We start from the raw sequence: 21,851 nt of genomic DNA, 5'->3' as shown, positions 1-21,851 counted from the left end.
TAAATACCAACTAAAATCTCATCTTCTACAGGAAGTCTTACCCAATGTCTCAATTCCACTGATTTCCCTCTATTGATTGTTTCCTATTTATCATATATACAGCTTACTTTGTATATATTTATTTGTATATTGTGTCCCACCATTAGATTGTAAGCTGTATGAGAACAGGGGACTGTCTTTTTTCTTGTTTTGTATCCCCAGTGCTTAGCACAGTGGGTGGAATATAGTCAGCACTTAATGTTTATGGATTGATTTTTTTTCAAAGCATGACAGCTAAAATCTTACCAAGTCTAGAAATCATACCCACTTTCCAAAGCTCAACAAATATTGTTTTAATGTCCTAACAGTCCTCAAGGAGATTACTAAAAATCTGTTATACAACTGTTCAATCAATAAATATTTATGAATTTCCTACTGACAAGGTATGAATAGAATGTCCCACGAAATTATAATCTTTTCATTTGTGTTTGCTATTGGTTCATTAAAGGCAAACCAATATACTCTAGAAAACATGGGGGCAAGTATGTACTTCAAAAGCCAATAACAGCTTTTTGCTGTTGCTTCTTTCCAGTTGATGACTCTATAACAAATTATGATGTCAGTCAGTAGGTGAAGTCTGAAATCAAAAGACTTTAAGGTAGAAAAGGGCTTTCAAAGCCCCATAATACAACTTTCTACATTCTACAGAAGAGAAACAAATGCGTTGATAGTTTAAGTGACTTGACCAAGTCTAATGTTTAGCAAGTTCAAAGCATTTTCCACTCTACTATGCTATTTCATCTACTTATCAATTCCTATAACATTTTTGTGTTATTTTGTGGCATTATTATGTGGCATATGACATATGGGACTTTAAAAGCAAGGAGTAGCAAATTGAAGATGAGAATTAGTAATTTCAATAATGAATATCACCATTCAGTTTTCATAAATCCTAGTTTAAAAAGGCTTCATCAATATCAACAAAAAAAAATGATTAACTATGAGCAATTTGGATTTATATTAGGAAAGCAATAATGGTCCAAACTTAGAAAAATAATAAGCATAATTAACCACACTGAAATAAAAATACATGATTATTTTAGTGAATTCAGAAAAAGCCTTTAAAAAACACAACATTGATTTAACCAAAAACTTTTTCAAAGCATATGACTATATTCTGGATCTATACCAACTAGTATATCTGGTGATTCAGGTTTGGGAATGGGATGAAATGAGATACTTGAAAACCACCTAACATTTAAGAAACATTTTACTTAACAATAGAAAAGATATTCCACAAAGATATAACACTAATTCAATTGGACATAGATGCATGGATTCCATGGTTTTGTCCCTTATCCAAACTCCTACAGCATTTTTTTACTTGAATTATCCAGAAGCTATTTCAGTGATTCAAAATTTTCCATGGATTCAATTATTAACAGATGATTTTCAAATCTATTTATCTGAACCTAAACTCACTGACCTTGAAACATATGTTCCACAGCACACTGGACATCTTGAATTGGATGCTTTGTAGACATCTTAATTCAGAATGCCCAAAGCTGAATTAATTATCTTTCTTTGCAAACCTTCCATACTTCCCAATTACTAGCAAGAGCATCATCATCTCCACAGTTTAACAAGCTCAAAACCTAAGTGTTTTCTCCCACTTTTCGCTCTCATCTGTCAAGAGAGTTGCCAAGGCCTATTGATTTTTGTAACATCTCTCAAGTATGCCCCCACTCTTTTCTGATACTGCCACTACCATGGTATAGGACTTCCTCACCATAAATGTACACTATTGTAATAGCCTTTTGGTTGGTCTCCATGGTATAAAGTTCTCCACACTTCAGTCTATTTCACAATCAGCTGTCAAAGTGATAAAATACAGTTATGACCATATAAATCACTCACATACTCAATAAAATTCAATGGTTTCTAATCACTTCTGAAATCCAATATAAAATCCTCTATTTAGTACCCAAATCTCTATATAAGCTGCCCCAACATTTCTAGTCTTCTTCCATCTTATACCTCCCACCCACTGTGACAAGGAAATCACTTTAAAAGACTGATATATATTAATTTAAGGTCGCCAAGGAATTCAGCTATGTAATTCCTAAATGAAAACTCAAGTCAGCAGTCAACCTTTTATGGAGTTTAATTACAAACAGGAGGAAGAAAGGTATTAGAGATAGAGAGAGAGAGAGAGAGAGAGAGAGAGAGAGAGAGAGAGAGAGAGAGAGAGAGAGAGAGAGAGAGAAAGAAAAGGGAGAGAAGGGAATAGGGCTTAAATACCTCTTCTGTTTAGGCTGGGCCAAAAGGCCCAAGCCCTTAGATAGCTGAGGCAAAGAAAAGAGATCAGTCCCTATCACTCACGTGACCAAAATGGAGAAACAGTCTCAGGGGCCTCCACCTCCAGCTTCCTTCAGAGCAAACTTCTCAAAGCACCACCTCTCAGAGCAAAAACCTCTCCAACCAACCACCCTCAGTCCTCAGACCCCTCTATCTTTAAGGAAACCATCCAAGTTCCCTCCCCTCAGTTCTCACATCTACCAATCACTGTCCATGTCTTCCCTGTGCCAATGGTGGCTCAAGCTTAACCCAGGACCGCCCAGAGGTCTGCCCCTTTGCACATGTCTGTTGAAGGTCATATTCTCAAATAATTAAATCTTGATCCTTTGCTGCAGCCCTTCCTAAATCCTGTTAGGACTGAGTGGGGTGGAAATTGTATTTTCCAAGACCTGGTTCTGTCATTCCAAGTATCTCTATTGTATCAATTCTAAAATCAATCATGACTCAAAAAAATTCCTGTTCTATGCTTAAGCATAGGTCAAAGCCCTTTCCATTGTTCAGCAAAAGGTTTCTGTCCTAAAGTAATCTTAAGAAGGGAGGAGGAGGAACCTCCCATGCCAATGGGGTTCACATTCTAATAGAGTTCCCACTATCAATAGGAAATTTTTTCAAGTATGAAATTTCCCAATGGTGAAATTTCCAACATTTAGAAGTCTAAGAAATTTTAAGGTTTACACCACCTATACCCTGGAACACATTTTTCAGTCTAGTTACACTGGCCTGTCTTGCTGACCCTTGAACAAGAAATTAAATCCCTCACTCCAGGCATATTTACTGTCAATCCCTCATTCAGAGATAGTCTCCCTTCTCATCTCTGCCTCCAGGTTTCCCTTCTTTCCTTCAAAGCTTAGCTAAAATCACATCTTCTATCAGAACCCTGTATTAATCTCCCTTAATTCTAGTGCCTCCATTTTGCCAATGATTTCAGGACTAGAAGTAGTTATCTTACAAGGCTACTGTGAGGATCAAATGAGACAATAACAATTTTGTAAACCTTAAAGTGCTATATAAATGGTAACTATTGTTATTACTAGATAAGGAAGGCATCTTAGCTAGGGAAAACAGCATATACAAAAAGTACCAGGGTGAAATAATGCAGATTATACTTGGCAAAGAAACCAGCCTTGCTAAAGCAGAGGATTTATATGGTAAGGTGAGAGATACAGCTACAGTAGGAGTTTGGAGTCAGGTTATGGAAGACCTTTAATACCAAGTTAAGGAAGTTGGCCATTACTCTATAAGAAAAGACCAAACAAAAAACTGAGGTAAAAAAAAATTAAATAATTATGCTTTAATATAAGTGGTTTCTCTTGTAACCCTACATATAATCCATTAGTAAGGATGATACAGAGCAGGGTATGACTGGAACAGGGACCAGACAATATAGAGTGAATGTGAGAAAGGAAATAAAATGGAAGCTGGAAGAAATTGATGAGAAAGTTGAAAGGAAGGGAGGGGAAGAAAAGGAAAGAAGAAAGCAAGCAAAAAGAACAAAAAAAGGCAGTAGGGTAAAGGACAAAAAAAGAAGAGATTCAAAGGGTAGAAGGAGAAGAAAGAGAAGAAAGATCTAATTGGTGATGCACAAGGAGAAAGAGAGGGATAGTGGTGGTGGCAATGGCAGGTCTGAATAACTAATGAGACATGGATGATGATTAAAGGTAAGGAATTAAGAGCTGACACTTTCTAAACCCAAGAGTTTGTGAGGCCATTGGTATATTTAACTAAATTAAAGAAATAAAAGAGAAATACATTAAAGAGAAATGTTTTGGGAAAGTTTTAGAAATAAGATCGACTTCTAGGCTAAGAAGGCCACAGAGTAGAAGAAAGGGTCTTCTCCTTCTTATCACCTACCAATATAAAGCACCTCAAAAGCACAAAAACCAAAATCAGATGAGTGAAGGGGTTCTTCCATAGGGTGCAGCCTTGAAGGTAGGCACGGTTTACGCATTTCTACCCTTTAATGGGGTAAAATTGCTTCTACAAAAGTGCAAGCTGATCACCCCTACCTCACTACACCTATAGTACCAGAATCAGAGCAAGAGCAGGCAGTCACTAGGTTCTCAGGAGGATGGCTGAGGACACCACAGAATTACTCCAGAGAGCAGCAAGACTTGGGAACCCAGGAGGCTGAGTAATGTGGACACTGGGCACAGAGTGTGAATCTTAAAAATTCTCAGACCCTACTTCAGAACACTTGGTTAAGATCATTCCCCAATTTAAACAATGAAGTGACTTAGTCAGAAATATGAGAACTCTACTCCACCCATACTTAAGCATACTTTAGGGGAAGATAAAGTTGTAAACTCTTTACTGAACAATGAAAAAATACTTAACTCATACTTATAGTAAAGCAAAAGCCTTAAGCTAAGTCTATTTTTAGGAAGGTTCTAAGTACCCATGAAGGTCAGGCAACTTGTAAACTTGCAAGTGGCAAAGAGGTGAGAACTTAGAGGTTTTTTCAGGTGTGAATTACTCAAAAGTTTAGTCTACTCAGGTGTGAATTAAGAATGGTCTGTCCTTTGGAAAACGTCTACTGTGATTGGTAGATGTGAGGATTTAGGGGAGGTGACATAGGAGAAAAATCTCTTTAAAAGGAGATGAGAAGCTGAGAGCAAGGGACACTCTCTCAGAGAACTCTCTCTGGAGATGGAGCTGGCCAAAGCTGAACTGGTGGGTCTCTGAACACTAGTCTTGCTTGGACAAATCTTGTGGTGAGTTGATAAAAGACTGACTGATCTCTCTCTTAATGCTTAAGCCTTAAGGCTGGCCTAAGCTGGTCTAGTCCCTTTCCTACTATTCCCTTTTACTCTGTTTCTCTCCCTTTTCTTTAATTCCTTCATTTGTATTAATTAAAATCTCCATAAAACCCAGCTGACTTGGGTATATTTCATATTTGGGAATTTTTCCCTGGCGACCACTTTATATTTGATTTAACTCAAGACAATATCTTGAAACCATATTTCTGCAGTCACAATTTAAGAAAAACACTCTTTTATCTGTTACAGTTTATGGCTCCCACTATTTTAATTGTTACAAGAGATAGGGCAGAGCAGGGTTGCCCACAAAACAGACACTGCAGAGACTGAAAAATAGACTAAGAGAAAAAAACCTCTCTGTTCAATGCAAAGACCTGCCTAATCACCTCACTCAGACTTCTGACTGGGAAGGGAAGAAAAAACTAACACATCGATGACTACCAATACTCAAGAACTACAGTCTACAGCTACTCAATAAATAAGTAAATAAATTATAAAAAACCTTGACCACTGATAATCTCTATGGTGAAAAACTCCAGACTATAGAGGAGACAGCAGAGGATGACAAATAAGCAAAGACATCCAAACCTTCTAAAAAATGGAAATTGATCACAAGTTCTTGAGAAGTTCAGATTTGAGATTATGAACCAAGTGAGAAAGATAGAAGAAACATAGTAAGAAAAGTGGGAAATAGTTCAAAAAGAAAATAATAGTTTTAAAGACAGAAACTCCCACTTGGAAAAAGAAGCCCAGAAATCAAATGAAATGCTAAGGAAACTGGAGACCAGAATTGACTTGATAAAAGCTATGAAAAGCAGGATAGATGAAAACAAAAAGGGAAATCAAAGGATTATAGCTGAAAACCAGTCTTTAAAGACTAGAATTGGCAAGTAGAAGCTAATGATCTTACAATACAGAAAGAATTAATAAAGGAAAGTCAAAAGAATGACAAATTAGAAGGGAACATGAAATATCTCATTAAAAATATGGTTGACTTGGAAAACAGATCAAGGAGAGGCAACTTGAGAATCATAGGCCAACCTGAAAACCTGGAAATAAACAGAAACCTTGACATCATTCTACAAGAAAATATTCAAGAAAAATGCCCTGATATTCTTCAACAAGAGGGTGAAATAGACATTGAAAGAGTACATAGATCACCCTCTACATTCCTCAAAAGACAACCCTCAGGAATATAATTGCCAAATTCAAGGGTTTCCAAGTTAAGGAGAAAATATTGCAAGAAGCCAGAAAGAGCAATTCAGATATCAAGGAGAACCAATCAGGATTACACAGGATCTGACAGTCTCCACATTAAAGGACCTCAAGGCTTGGAATATGATATTCAGAAAGGCAAGAGAATTGGGCCTACAACCAAGGATTACCTACCCATCAAAACTGACTATATACATCAAGAGAAAAGTATGGGCATTTAGAAGATTTCCAAGTATTTGTAAAGAAAAGACCAGAACTAAACCAAAAATTTTATGTCTACATACAAAATGCAAGAGAAACAGGAAAAGGTAAAAAAGAAAGAGAAGGGGAAAAAATTAAGGCTTAGTAAGGTCAAATTGTTTATACTCCTTTATGGAAAAATGATATTTGTAACTCTCAAAAACTGTTTTCACTATTGTAATAATTAGAAGAATTATCCATAGGTAGTGGATGGTGTATGAAGTGGTTTAAGGTATGTAAAAAAATAAAATAGGGGAACAACAGAGGGCACCAAGAAAAATTTGAAGAAATAAGAAAAATAGAATAAATTATACTACATAAAGAGGAGAATGGGAGGGGGAGGGGAAGAATATTATTATAATAAAGAGAGGAGGAGAGTGCTAATGGGTAGTACTTAAACCTTACTCTCAGTGGAATTTACTCTGAGAGGGAAGAGCATCTATATCCCTTGGGGTATCAAATTCTATCTTACCCTACAGGAAAGTTGAGAGGGAAAAACCAAGGGGGGAGAGCAGGATGGGAAGTACAAAAAAAAAGGGAAAGAGAGGAGAAAAGGAATTTAATAGATGCTAAAGTAAAAGAAGAGGGGAATAAGAAGGGAGGGGTGGGAAAGGACATAAAATAAGGGTGGGGATTAGGGGGACTAATTAAAAGCAAAGCACTGATGTAGAAGGCAATAGTGAAAGAAGAAAAGGCAGGATGAAGAGAGGAAATCAAAATGATGAGGAATACAGAGGTAGTAATCATAACTCTGAATGTGAATAGTATAAACTCACCCATAAAATGGAAGCAAATAGCAGAGTGGATTAAAATCAAAATCCTACCATATATTGTCTACAAGAAACACACATGATGTAGGTAGACACACACAGGATAAAGACAAAATGCTGAAGCAAAATCTATTGTGCACCAAATGAGAAAAAAAGCAGGAGTCACAATCATGATATCTGACAAAGCCAAAGTAAAAAATAGATCATATTAAAAGACATAGGGAAGGTAATTACATCCTCATAAAAGGCAGTATAGACAATGAAGAAATATCAGTACTCAACATGCATGCAACAAATGGGATAGCAACCACATTTTTAAAGGTGAAACTACTGGTGTTTAAGGAGGAAATAGATAATAAAACTAGTCTAGTGACCTTCCCCTTTCATATCTAGATAAATCAAACCAAAAAATAAATGAGAAAGAGGTAAGAAATGTGAATGAAATCTTAGAAAAATCAGAGATAATAGATATATGGAGAAAAGTAAATAAGGACAAAAAGGAATACACCTTCATTTAAACAGCACATGGTACATTCACAAAGACTGACTATGTACTAAGGCATAAAAACATGGCAAACAAATGCAAAAAAAAGGCTAAAATTATAAATGCAACCTTTTCAGATCATAACAAAATAAAAATATATAAAAATAATAATTAGTACATGGAGAGGCTTATCAAAAATTAATTGGAAATTAAATAATATGATTCTCCAAAATTGGTTGGCAACAACTAATAATTTCATAGAAGAGAATGACAATGAGGAGACATCAGATCAAAATCTATGGGATGCAGCCAAAGCAGTACTGGGGAAGGGGGGGGATTTATATGCCTGCGTGCATATATTAAAAAATCAGGGAGGAAAGTGGACAATGAATTGGGCATGAAAAAATTTTTTTAAACTAGAAAGAGAACAAATTAAAAATCCCCAGGTAAAAACTAAATAGGAAATCATTTTTTTTTATTTTTTTAAACCCTTAACTTCCATCTTGGAGTCAATGCTGTGTATTGGCGCCAAGGCAGAAGAGTGGTAAGGGCTAGGCAATGGGGGTCAAGTGACTTGCCCAGGGTCACACAACTAGGAAGTGTCTGAAGCCAGATAGGAATCTAGCACCTCCCATCTCTAGGCCTGGCTCTCAATCCACAGAGCTACCCAGCTGCCCCAGGAAATCTTAAAAATTAAAGGAGAGATTTAAAAAATTAAAAGTAAAAGAACAATTGAATTAATAAATAAGAGCAGAAGCAGGTACTTTGAAAAAAAAACAAATAAAATAGATAAAGTACTGGTTATTCAAATATAAAAGGAAATAAGAAATCCAAATTAATAATATCAAAGATAAAAAGGGTAAACACCACTTATGAAGAGGAAATTAAGGTAATTGTTAAGAACTATTTCGCCCAAATATATGGCAATAAATATGACAATCTAGGTGATATGGATGATTATTTCCAAAAATATAAATTGCCTAGATTAATAGAAGAAGAAATAGATTACTTAAATAATCCAATATTTAAAAAAATAATAAATTGAACAAGCCATCAAAGAATTCCCTAAGAAAAAATCCTCAGGGCCAGATGGATTCACAAGTGAATTCTATCAAGCATTTAAAGAACAACTGACCCCAATACTATAGAAAATATTTGACAAAATAAGCAAGTGATTGCAAGGATTATTCACTATGATCAGGTGGAATTTATACAGGAATGCAAGGATGGCTCAATATTAGGAAAACCATTCACATAATTGACCTTATCAACAAGAATACCAACAGAATTCACATGATTATCTCAATAGATGCAGAAAAAGCCTTTGACAAAATGCAACACTCATTCCTATTGAAAACACTAGAAGGTAAAGGAATAGAAGGGCCTTTCCTAAAAATAATAAACAGTATATATTTAAAACCATCAGCAAGTATCTGCAATGAGGATATATTAGAAGCCTTCCCAATAAGATCAGGAGTGAAACAAAGATGCCCTTTATCACCTCTATTATTTAACATTGTACAAGAAACACTAGCAGTAGCAATTAGAGAACTGCAAATCAAAACAATTCTGAGGTACCACTCACACCTAGCAGATAAGCTAACATGACAGCAAAGAAAAGTAATAAATGTTGGAGGGGATGTGGCAAAATTAGAACATTAATGCATTACTGGTAGTGATGAAAATTGATCCAGTCATTCTGGAAGACAACTTGGAACTCTGCCCAAAGGGCTTTAAAAGACTGCCTGCCCTTTGATTCAGACATACCACTACTGGGTTTGTACCCAAAAGATATAATAAGGAAAAAGACTCATACAAAAATATTCATAGCCTCTCTCTTTGTGGTAGCAAAAAATTGGAAAATGAGGGGATGCCCTTCAACTGGGGAATGGCTAAACAATTTGTGGTATATGTTGGTGATGGAATAGTATTGTGCTCAATGGAATAATGAATTGGAAGAATTCCATGTGAACTGGAATAACTTCCAGGAATTGATGCAGTGAAAGGAGCAGAACCAGGAGAACATTATACACAGAGACAAATACACTGTGGCACAATTGAATATAATAGACTTGACTACTAGCAGCAATGCAATGATCCAGAACAATTCTGTGGGACTTATGAGAAAGAATGCTATCTACATTCAGAAAAAGAACTGTGGGAGTAGAAATACAGAAGAACAACAACTACTTGATCACACGGTTCCATGGGGATTTTGTGAAAGCAAATTCTTTACTCTATTGTCTATCCTGAGTTAACACTAACTTAAGTACCTCACTAGATTGTGAAGACAGGATTAATTCACTTTTGTCTACCTTTTGGTTGAATCAATACAAGCTTGAACTAGGTGGAGGAGATCTCACATACACTGCCCCACCCCCCCCAGTGCTAGACAATTTGGAAACTTTCATTGGCCCCTGTGAAGAGGAGAAGGGACAAGGAGCCACCATAAAAGTGAAATCCTTCCGCTTGAGGCAGATAGTCTTTGAGAAAACCATCTGAAGATATTGCCTTGTGGAGATAGTCTTCTGTTTGGGGAGAGTCTTTGAGGGAGCTTCGCTGGAGACAGCAGCTTGGATTGTGCCCTTGGAGCTCAGCTTCAACTTAGACTTTGACTCCTGGACTACTTTGTTGGATGAGTGAAAGGCTGACTACTTTCCTAGTTTCCTAAGAGACTAGCTTCTGTCTTGGAGAAGGCCTCATGGTTATTCACTATCAGCCTTCCTGGTTGAGAGCTAATTAATCTCTGCCTGGTTTCAGCAGCAATTTCTCTCTTTTATTATTTCCTATTTATAAATATTTGTAGATAAATTTCTGACTCGAGATATAGTAAATATTGGCAACCACATAATTTCATAAAATTATTATCCAACCATTAATTTTCACCTTTACAATATGATTGAAGATATAGACTCTAAACAATCATCCTAATGCAAATACTAATAATATGGAAATAGGTCTTGATGGTGACACTTGTAAAACACAGTGGAATTGCTTGCTGGCTATGGTAGCATAGTATGGGGAGGGGAGGGAAAGAGCATGATTCATGTAACTATGGAAAAAATATTCTAAATTAATCAATCAAATAAATAAACTTTAAAAAAGAATCACAAAGAAAAAAACAAATATAGACTTTTCAATGTTAAAACAGAAATTTTCTTTGAATTAAAGGCAGAATTTGAATAAATGATATGCCTAATTGGTAAAAAAAAAAAATAGAAATAAGATAGAGGGACTGTGACATGTCAACCAGGTAAAGAAAACCAATTCACAGATGAACATAAAGGACTAAGGAGAACTCAAGGCTACAGATAAAGATTTAGGAGTCATCTACATTTAAGCTAAGGGAAATAACTCTTAAATCCCTCAAAATGAAACAATCAAATTACTATAACCTCTGCAACCTCTCTGTGACAAAGAAATATGTACAATGAGAATGAAGTTCTGCTGGTTGGAATGAAATTTTTTTTTGGCTTACCATGTTCTATAGACAGAAGAGTTCCTGCTACACTCAGTGTTTGTTTTCCTTTTGCCTTGGAGAAAAAAAAAATCATGCAAATTTTGAAAACTGGACCTAGAGATTTCAGAGTGAGTGTAGGAAGTAAGTAGTCTGGGTTTCCATTTTTGACTGTGGAGAGAGAGAGGGATAGTATAATAAAGGTGCTAATCTATGAAGACACCTGGAGTTGAGACGAGAGACAGTAGCTATTTGATCTGCGCAAGAAGTATAATGATGCTCTCTCTCTCTCTCTCTCTCTCTCTCTCTCTCTCTCTCTCTCTCTCTCTCTCTCTCTCTCTCTCTCTCTCTCTCTCTCTCTCTCTCTCTCTCTCTCTCTCTCTCTCTCTCTCTCTCTCTCTCTCCCCCTCTCCCGCTCTCTGTCCTCCTCCCAGGGTGAGAGTGAGTTCCTATTCTAAAGCTTCCCTTTGTTCTTTAAAGTTATAATTAGTTTGAATTTTCCAGCTAGATAAAATTCAATTGATCATAGCTCCTTCAGATCTGGGTGCTTCATTATTTTTGAAAAGAGAAATGCAAAAAGAGATGAGGTAGTGAGGACAGGGTACACAGATGAAAGCCAAGGGGCCAGAAAGGACAGATCCTTTCTGTCTAAATGCCCTTCACTGGGGCTCAGGAATTATCTGAGAGAGGATGTTATGGATTTTAATACTATATACATTTCCCCAAAGCAGAGAAAGGTCTCTTCTCTCTCCCGTAGGCTGAAACTAGAGCCTTTAAAAATAGCAGTGGAACTACATGGTTGTGCTAGAACTGCCCTATCATTCACATAGTGTTTCCTGATTGTTTCCTTCCACACATGTTTACAACAATCTTCCTATAGTATATAAAGCAAATAGAAGTATTTAAAGACATCTCCAAGGTTGGAAAGAGGAAAGAAGTCACTAGAAATGATCAGTGATGTCCGTAGTACAAGACGAAGGTTACTCAAGAAGCACTGCACATTGATAAATGTAAGAATCTCATATGGCATTTTTCTCATCACAGTAAATAGTATCTGTCAAAACCAAGAATTGCCACTACTTGTAATGGAGAAACAAAGAGAAATAAAATTATGGAACATTAAGGATGTCTACTGTCACTGTTTATTTATTTAACATAGTTCTAGATATGCTAGCTATAGCAATAAGACAAGAAAAAGAAATTGAAGGAATAAGAATAGGCAAAGAGAAAATATAACTTTTGTTATATACAGATAACATGATGGTTTACCTAAAGAACCCTGGAGATAGAATTAAAATCATATTAATCATTTACTTCAATAAAGTAACAAGAAAACACCCCCACAACAATCACTAGTCCTGAATATTATCAAAAGCCTACATGAATAGAGAGAAAAAGAAATCTCATTGAAAGTAACTAGAGAATGTATAAAATATCTGGGAATTCTTCTATCAAGATACATTCAATATTTCTTTGAATTCAACATAAACTACTAGTAATTCCCCTGTGGTAATTGTAATAAAAATGATAATACTAGATACATTTTCAGATTTTGTTCCATACCTTACTACCAAAGAGTTAAATCAAAAATTAATAAAATCAACCTAGAGAAATAAAAGGTCATGAATCTCAAGACAAATAATGGGGGTTGGGGGGAATAAAAATGAAAGTACCAGATCTCAAACTATAAAAATTGGTAATAATCAAAACTCTTTAACATTGGATGAATAAAAAAAGAAAATTTGCCTAATGTAACAAATCAGAAAAAGAAGTCCCAGAAGCAAATTACGTAAGGAAAGGTCAGAGAAGGAAATAAGCATTTACATAGCACCTACTAGGTACTAGACACTGTGCTAAGAGCTTTATAGGTATTATCTCATTTGATCTTCACACCAAACCCTGCACAGCAGGTGTTGTTATTGTCTCTCTTTTCCTTTTGAGGAAACCAAAGCAAAAAGAGGCTAAGTGACTTGTCCAGAGTCGCATAGCTAGCAAGTTTTGAATTCTGAATATATCCAGTAACATTTGCTTTTTTGGGTAAATATTCTCTTTCTGGCAAAAATTAATAGTAAAATTGTAAATCAATTTGGTTTTGACACCTTTGGCATAAATTACAATAAATTACCTAAATTACAAATACAATTACCTAAAATGATAAAGAAATTACCAGTAACAAACAGCAACAATTCTGATTACATAAAATTGAAAATCTTCTTTCATTACACAAGAAAAAGGAAGTTATAATAAGATAAATACTTAATTTTGAATATTTATGACAAATTTGTCTAATAAAGTTTAATATCCAAAAACATAAAATTGATACAAGTATATAACAATCTAGAAAATATGATTTATTTATGATATGATTTTATTTAGAACATAATTTGTAATCTTTCTTTTTATATATTATATTTTTTATAAGAGCAATCCCTCTATGTATTGTATTTCAGTTGTTTCAGCCATGTCCAACTCATCATGACCCCATTTGGTGAAGATCCTGGAGTGGTTTGGCACTTCCTTTTCCAACTTATTTATTTAACAGATGAAGAAAGAAATACTTTTACAGAGTCACATAGCTAGTAAGTGTCTGAGGCCATATTTGAACTCAGGGAAATGAGTTTTCCTGATTATAGGCCTGACACACTGTACACCTAAATTAAGTCATTTCTCAAATGAAAAACAACAGCTATCAACAAGCACATTTTTAAATGTACCATTTTACTGGTGCATTTAAAATTCTAATGACAATAAGAGAAATGCAAATACAATTGTATACTCCTTGAGAGAAGGAACTGTCTTTTTTTATTTTTGTATCCCCAGCACAATGCTTAGTACATTGTAGGTGATTAATAAATGCTAATTTTCTGGCTGAAATGAAAATATTTCTGTTGTCCCATCATCTATCTATCTCAATATATCTCAGCTGAGCAAGGTAAACATGAAGGAATTAATTTCCTCTATTCAATATACTATGTTGTGAGGAAAAACTTTCAAAATTGTATAGAGGAAATACATAGAGGTAAATAGAGTAATCAAGGAAAATAATAGTGACTGGAGGTATTAGTAGTCAGGGTAGACAAGTACACTATTATTGAAGCTGAGAATTGGTTCAACCATTTCAGAAATTAATTTGAAACAATAACCAAATGGTTACTAAACTGCCTGTGTCCCTTGACCCAACAATACTACTGTTAGGTACACAACATAAAGAGGTCAAGTATAGAGGGAAAGAACTGCTATGGCACAAAAATATTTGTATAAGAACATTTTGTTGTGATAAAAAAATAGGTGTTCGTCAACTGGGGAACAGCTGTACTGATTTTTGGCAGATGGATGTAATAGAATTTTATTCCCACAAGAATTGACAAATATAATAGATTCGTGGAATTATAGAGAGACTTACACAAAATGGTGCAGATTTAAATGAGTTAAAACAAGTGATCTCCATTTGAAAGAGGCTCAAGAGGTATGGTGCTTTCCAAGGTCACCCAGCTGGTCAGTACCAAAGCCAAAACTCAAACTTCAAGCTCCCTTTTGCATTTTGCACAATTGTTTATTTCTTATCTGATGGGCTTGCTGAAAACTCTTTAGTAACATCATGTAGAGACTTTGGCATTACCCTAGGAAGAAAGAGTCAGTTCTGAGATGATAAAAAGTTGACATTCTTAAGAGGAAAGCAGGAGCATATTGCCTGATAGAGTATAAGCTTCATGAGAGAAGGAAATAGTGGTTTCATTTTTGTCCTCTTCCCTGGCACATTACACAACATATGGGTCAAGACAGATAGTCAAGAAATGCCTCTTGGCATATTCATAGCTGAGCTCTTTGTGGTGGCAAAAAATAGAAAATGAGGGGATGTCCTTCAATTGGGGAATGGCTGACAAAATTGTGGTATATGTTGATGATGGAATACTATTGTGCCCAAAGGAATAATAAAGTAGAGGAATTCCATGTGAGAGGACTGATATACTGTGGTACAATCAAATGTAGTGGACTTCTCTAGTAGTAGCAATGCAATGATCCAGGACAATTCAGAGGGATCTATGAAAAAGAACATTATCCACATTCTGAAGAAGAACTGTGGGAGTAGAAATGCAAAAGAAAAACAACTGCTTGACTACATGGGTCAATGAGGATATGATTGCAAACATCAACAATATGAAAATGGGTTTTGATCAAGGACACATGTAAAACCCAGTGGAATTGTGCATCGGCTAATGGGGGTGGGTGGGAGAGGGGAGGGAAAGAACATGAATCTTGTAACCAAGGAAAAATATTCTAAATTGACTAATTAAATGAAATTTTTTTTAAAATAAGAAAAACAAACAAAAAACAAAACAAAACAATAAAAAACAACAACAACAAAAAGAAATGTCTCTTGGCATTTCTTAGATTGACCACCACTGCACAGACCACCAGAGACTCCCCTGGGGAAAGAAAGTAGACCTTTGATGTTTATGTTGGCCTCAGAAATGCACAGGAATTCGAGTTGAATAGAACCTCAATTTTCCAGGCCAACCCCTTCATCTTACAAATAAGAAATCTGAAGTACACAAAGCTTAAGAGATGTGCTCAAGGTCATATTAGCTAATAAAAAGCAGAATAAGGTTTAGATTCAAACCTGTATTCTCTTACCCTTTAGCCATACTGCCTCTACTTCTTTTCACTAACCTCAAAAGGGAGGGATTTTTTTCCCCCTTTGTTTTGTTTTAACATTTCTATAGATCAACATTCATTGTGGCAAAAGAATCTAGGCTAGGGGATACTACAAAACTTCAATCCTGGGGCAGCAAGGTAGCTTAGGGGACAGAAGGTCAGATCTGGATATAGGAGAACCTGGGTTCAAATCTGTTCTCAGACATTTTCTACATGTACAACTTTAGGTAAATCACCTAATTCCAACTGCTTTGCCCTTATCACTCTTCTGCCTTAAAACCAATATTTAGCATCAATTCTAAGACAAAAGGTAAGGGTTTAAAAAAAAAAAGCTCAATTCCTCAGAATAATGACCTGACTTTCAAAAAACTTGACTCTATAGAACAGGAGTCTCCAAACTATAGCCCACCGGCCACATGCTTCTCCCTGAGGCCATTTATTCGGCCCCCACTGCACTTCCAGAAGGTGCACCTCTTTTATTGGTGGTCAGTGAGAGAAGCACTGTATGTGGTGGCACGGCAAAGCACGGCATCACTCATGTACAGTACCACTTCCATGACATAATCCTTGTTCTGAGAGTAACTGAATGAGAACGAGGTGCTGCACAAAGGATTATGTGGTTGCACAATGGAAGACATCAACATGGTGAGCGGTGATCTGGAGGAGGGGGATTCCGCACGGTGTACACTGCTGCCCGGTATAGTGGTGGCAGTGATGGGTCTGTGCAAGGTGTGACAGGCCCATCACAGCCAGTGCTGCAGCCTCCGCAATCCCAGACAGCAGCATACAGATTTGTTCATAGTTGTTTTTTTTTTTATAGTCCGGCCCTCCAACAGTCTGAGGGGCAGTGAATGGTCTGTGTAAAAAGTTTGGGCATCCCTGCTGTAGAAGTTCGTCACCTATGTTTCCAAATTGCAGTATGTACTAAGGGGGAAGGAAGGGGAGAAAGGAATGTGCATGAGGCTGCCACTGAAATTAAATCATGTTAACACCTTACTTTTTAGAGTACTTTACAGTTTTCAAAGTGATTTCACATTCACTATTTTATTCATTCCTTAGAGCATGGTAAAGCAGATAGGGGAACAGCCTTGGCCTCATGAAGGCCTCAGTTCAAGAACTACATCTGATTCAAACTAGCTGTGTGACCCTGAACAAATCACTTAACCTTTCAATGCCTCTCAAAGAGTAAACTATAAACAAGTTGCTCAAATAGGAAGGGTTTCCACATTTATCAAATCACAGGTCCCAGACCCCATGAATAAAATTTTCACAAGAACCCTGTCGTATGAGAGGTGCAGGTATTATAATATTTTACACACAAAAGTACTTCTCGGGATTTCTATTTTCTCTTCTATTACATGAGGGTATTGAACCTTAGCATCACTAAACTTCCTTTCAATTCAAAATCTTTAATTCCATATTTGTCTCTCACTTTCCCAAGTTCTCACATATCTAATAAGTGGTTGAACCAGGACTATGTAAAGATTAAAATTTAGGGAAAACTGATAGAGGTAGAAATTAGTTTCTCTCTGCAAGGAGTATTATTTTTATGAGGTTTATAAGGTCAAGGGTTAAAGAAAATACAAGCAAGAGAAGTACATGCTAGGTGGGCCATGAGGCCCACCCAAATTTCACTCACATCATGAGACACATCTATTTGCCAGCGGAGACAGGAAGAGAAGAGAAGCAAAACCCTTTCCAATCAGGTTAAATACCCCTTCTCGATCTCGGCCCAGGTGAGAATTCAGTGATATTACAAAGCATTCTGGGGAAGTGGAGCAAGGACTTCTGGGGATTGAAGTCCTGGATTCAAGTCTCCATTTTTTACAACTAGAATCTAGGTACTCAATACTCTTTGCAATGCCATGAATATACACATGGATCTGGTGTCAAACACCTAGGTTCAAAATCTAACTCCAAAATTTATTAGCCACATGACCTTGGGCAAGTCACATCCCTGAATTCTTTTCAAAATATGTAAAAATGAAAATAATACTACATGTGTTAATGTCCTCAAAGGCTTTCATTTAGGAAAAGTCTTTTTTGAATCTTAAGGTACTACAAAAATATTCTTATTATTATATTCACTAGAGAAACAATAACAAGCATTCAAAAAAGAAGTTCAAAAATTAGTTCCAAAAATAAAATAAATTCAACAAATCCTTCAGAGACTGCTGCATAAAGAACACTGGATCTGTTTCTAGTTTCCCTCATTATCTCCTCCCCCTCTTCCCCTCAAAAAACCCCACCTCATTAGATATTTTATAGCTATAAGGTAATCCTACATCACTGAGCCTGATGATAATGAAACACCATGAAGAAGGGGCCAAAAAAAAAGAGTTTATTTTTGTTTCAGAAAAATAAATTCACAGTACGTCCTCCTTTTCTATATTCATTCAAACAGACTCTTCATTTAAGAGAGTTATTATTTACTCTATAAATTTCATGCTAGTCAAGGACAGGAAAGAAAATGTGTTGAAATTATTCTAGTACATAGCTTTAGAAATAGTTAAGAATTTGCAGACATCTATCCTGGCCCTGTACAAGTCTCTTGAATCAAATGAAAAATGCAAAGGGGGTTGATGGCGCAAATGGTCCTAAGTTGGTCCTAAAATATATTATAATGAAGAATTATGTATAATAAAACTCATGATTTTTTATAATATAAACAAAAAACTGATTGGTCAGAAAGAGAACATTTCCATGCCAATTTTCATGATCAGTTGGTGAAGATAGGCAAAATCTAGACAGTAGGACTAATGTGTTATTCACAATTCACAGTATTTCATACTGGTATGTCCTTGTCTCCATGTCATTGTTCAGCCCATCAAAGCTTAATGCCTTCAAGTTGCCCCTTTAATAAAAAGTCCAAGAATGAGTATCCAGAGACCTATCAGAGTCTGTTCTCCTCCCCAATGTTCATCATTTTATAAGATTGTTCCCTTAATCATTCCCAAACCTCTCCATCCAAATGCTGCTTCCCTTGGTCCAAAGGGATTTAAAAAGTCTAATTGAGCTAATAAAAATGATGAATATTCTGCTCAGTATGAAATCCTAGTAATATTCAATTCCATAAACATTTAATAATCACCTGACTTTCTTCAAGTCTCAGCTAAAGTTTCACCTTCTGCAAGAAACTCATCTCCGTCCTCCTTAACGTTAGTGCTTTCCATCAAAGACCATTTCCAATTTATACTCTATATTTTTGGCACACAGTGGTTTTTATGCTGTCTTCCTCATTAGACTCTGAACTCATTGAGATCCGGGACTTTTTTTTTTGTCTTTCTCTGTATCCCCAGCACTTAGCATGGTGCCTGGCATTTAGTGCCTAATAAATGCTTATTGATTTAACTTGACCTCCATACAAGGTACCTGTTAGGTTCTGGAGATACAACAACAACAACAAAAAATAACACATTCCTTGTGCTCAAGGATCCTCATTCTACTCAGGTGAATTCAATAGATTCAGAAGGAGATTAAGTAGATACAAAATAGAAGTAGAGACAAAATATAATCAAAGTAAGGCAAAATCAAGAGACATGATTCCAATTCTCTCTTCTAGATATTTTTTATTCTACTTTTTAAAAAATCACCACTACTCATCTAACATTCCAATTCCCTCCTCCTCCAAAAAGTCCTCTCTTATAAGAAATAAAAAGTTAAGTAAAAATTCATATATTGGCCATGCCTGAAAATGTATACGTTAGATCAGGGCAGCTAGGTAACTCAATGGATAGAGAGTCAGACCTGAAGATAGGAGGTTCTGGGTTCAAATATGGCCTCAGACACTTCTTAGCTGGATGACTCTGGACAAGTCACATAACTCCAGTTGTTTAGCCCTTCTGCTTAGGAATGATATCCAATATCAATTCTAAGAAGACACGGATTAAAAAATAATAAAACTTTGAATCTGAGCCCTAAATTGTAATCACCTAACAAAAAACATTTTAGGGTAAAAGTTTGTATTGCTATTCTAAAGACAAAAGTATAGGTTGGATGAACTATACCACTGATTCACTGACTATATGAAAGAATTTAATCTCTCTGTGACTCAACCTCTGTATCAGTGAGGTATGAACAAAACTATATATTTCCTAATGCTGTCATCTTATTTGCAAACAGCTTTTTAAAATGTTAGTGAGTAAGAAAAATTAAAATATTCTCTGGCATATATATTTTCAGTGAAAAGAAATTAATATCAAATAACTAAATTATAACATAAGTGAAATTTTTATATTTGCTTTGTTTCAAAATCTTTCCCTACTGTAAAAGATGAATCATTCACTAGTATTAAATGCCAGTCTCAGATGTAAACTAGAGACATACATAATTTAAGGCTTTTTATTTAAAGGAAAAGATTACAATTCAAATTATCATACGTGTACTACATTTCCTCCCCCTAAGACTAGTGTTGCGTGGAAATGGCACCTAGTGTATGTTTCTTAAATGGTTTTATTGCTGAAGCAAGCACAACTGCAATTCTACTGTTTTAAAACTCTACTATCATCATGAGAAGAAAAGACAATATATATTTTAACTGATACTAAATAACTTCCATTTTAAACTCTTCATACACTAAAACTTTAAACTCTAAAACTCTATAAAACAACATGATCTCTAGATCATGATTTAGACATTTAAAATAGAAAGGCAGATTTAATGTTATTTCTTTTTTATTGTTAATAAATGTGAACATTTCCTTACATAAAGAATATGAAAATACAATTGCATGAGACATTTTGAATATTTTAAAAATGCATATTAAAATTTAAGTGAGTGGTTCCAAGACTACTTTGCTTGCCTGTATACCCCATCTATCCCCTTATCTCCATCTTGCTGAGGTTTCCAATTCTCTCTTCTAGGTTTTTTTTTTTAATTCTCCTTTTTTAAAATCACTGCAACTACTCATCAAATCTTCCAACTCCCTCCTCCCTGTCAAAAAGCCCTCTCTTACAAGAAATAGGATAGTCAAGAAAAAAATTCATACATTAACCATGCATCATTCTTCATCTCTACTACATCACTTCTTTGTCGCCATTAGACTTGGTCTTTACCTTGATCGTAGATCTTAAGTCTTTGACAACTGTTCTCCTTTGCAATGTTGTATTTATTGTATGAATTGTTCTGATCTTTCTCATTTTAATGTGAATCCGTTCATACAAGTTCTCCAAGGTTTCTCTGAATCCATTCCTTTCAACATTTCTTACATTGCAATAATCCATTACACACATATACTATAGTCATGTCATTTTCTTTTTTTTTTAACCCTTACCTTCCATCTTGGAATCAATACTGTGCATTGGTTCCAAGGCAGAAGAGTGGTAAGGGCTAGGCAATGGGGGTCAAGTGACTTGTCCAGGATCACACAGCTGGGAAGTGTCTGAGACCAGATTTGAACCCAGGATCTCCCATCTCTGGGCCTGACACTCAATCCACTGAGCTACTTATGTCACTGCCCCCCATGTCATTTTCTTAACATATAATTTATTCAGGCTTTCCCCAGCTAATGGGACCCACTTTATTTCTAAATTTTTATTATACAACAGAGAGTGATGCTCTAAATATTTGTATATAAAGTGAATGCTTTCTTTCTTAGATGTCATTGGAATAACGATATCACTGGATTAAAGGGTAAACACAGTTTAGTGACCTTTTGAGTATAGTCCCAAATTACTTTCAAAAACTGTCACATAAAATCATAAATCTATGAACAGTATATTACCATTCCTGGTTTCCCACAGGCTTTCAATAACTGTCATTGTCCATTTAAATCATTTTTGCCTACAAAGGCTGTGTTCCTGCCTTCTAGATAGCAAAACTAGATCCTTGCCATTGTATCATCCTGGAACTTCCCTAAGCCTCTAGGGCCTTGTGATTATGGTTTTTATTTATGACTATTAGCCATCCTTGTCCCCTTCTCAGCCCAGAATCTTTAG

The 21,851-nt window shown here is 35.7% G+C and overlaps 1 protein-coding gene across 2 annotated transcripts in view; it reads right to left on the bottom strand.

Annotated features, from left to right (window-relative positions):
• PRKCA (protein kinase C alpha) overlaps positions 1 to 21,851 on the bottom strand; it is a 590,805-nt gene that overhangs the window by 344,941 nt on the left and 224,013 nt on the right. The gene's annotated exons all lie outside the window — the stretch shown is intronic.

This window comes from Monodelphis domestica, chromosome 2, assembly GCF_027887165.1.
Source record: "Monodelphis domestica isolate mMonDom1 chromosome 2, mMonDom1.pri, whole genome shotgun sequence".
Taxonomy (NCBI): Eukaryota; Metazoa; Chordata; class Mammalia; order Didelphimorphia; family Didelphidae; genus Monodelphis; species Monodelphis domestica.
Note: the sequence above shows the minus strand (reverse complement) of the source record. Positions and strands in the feature narration are given on the sequence as shown.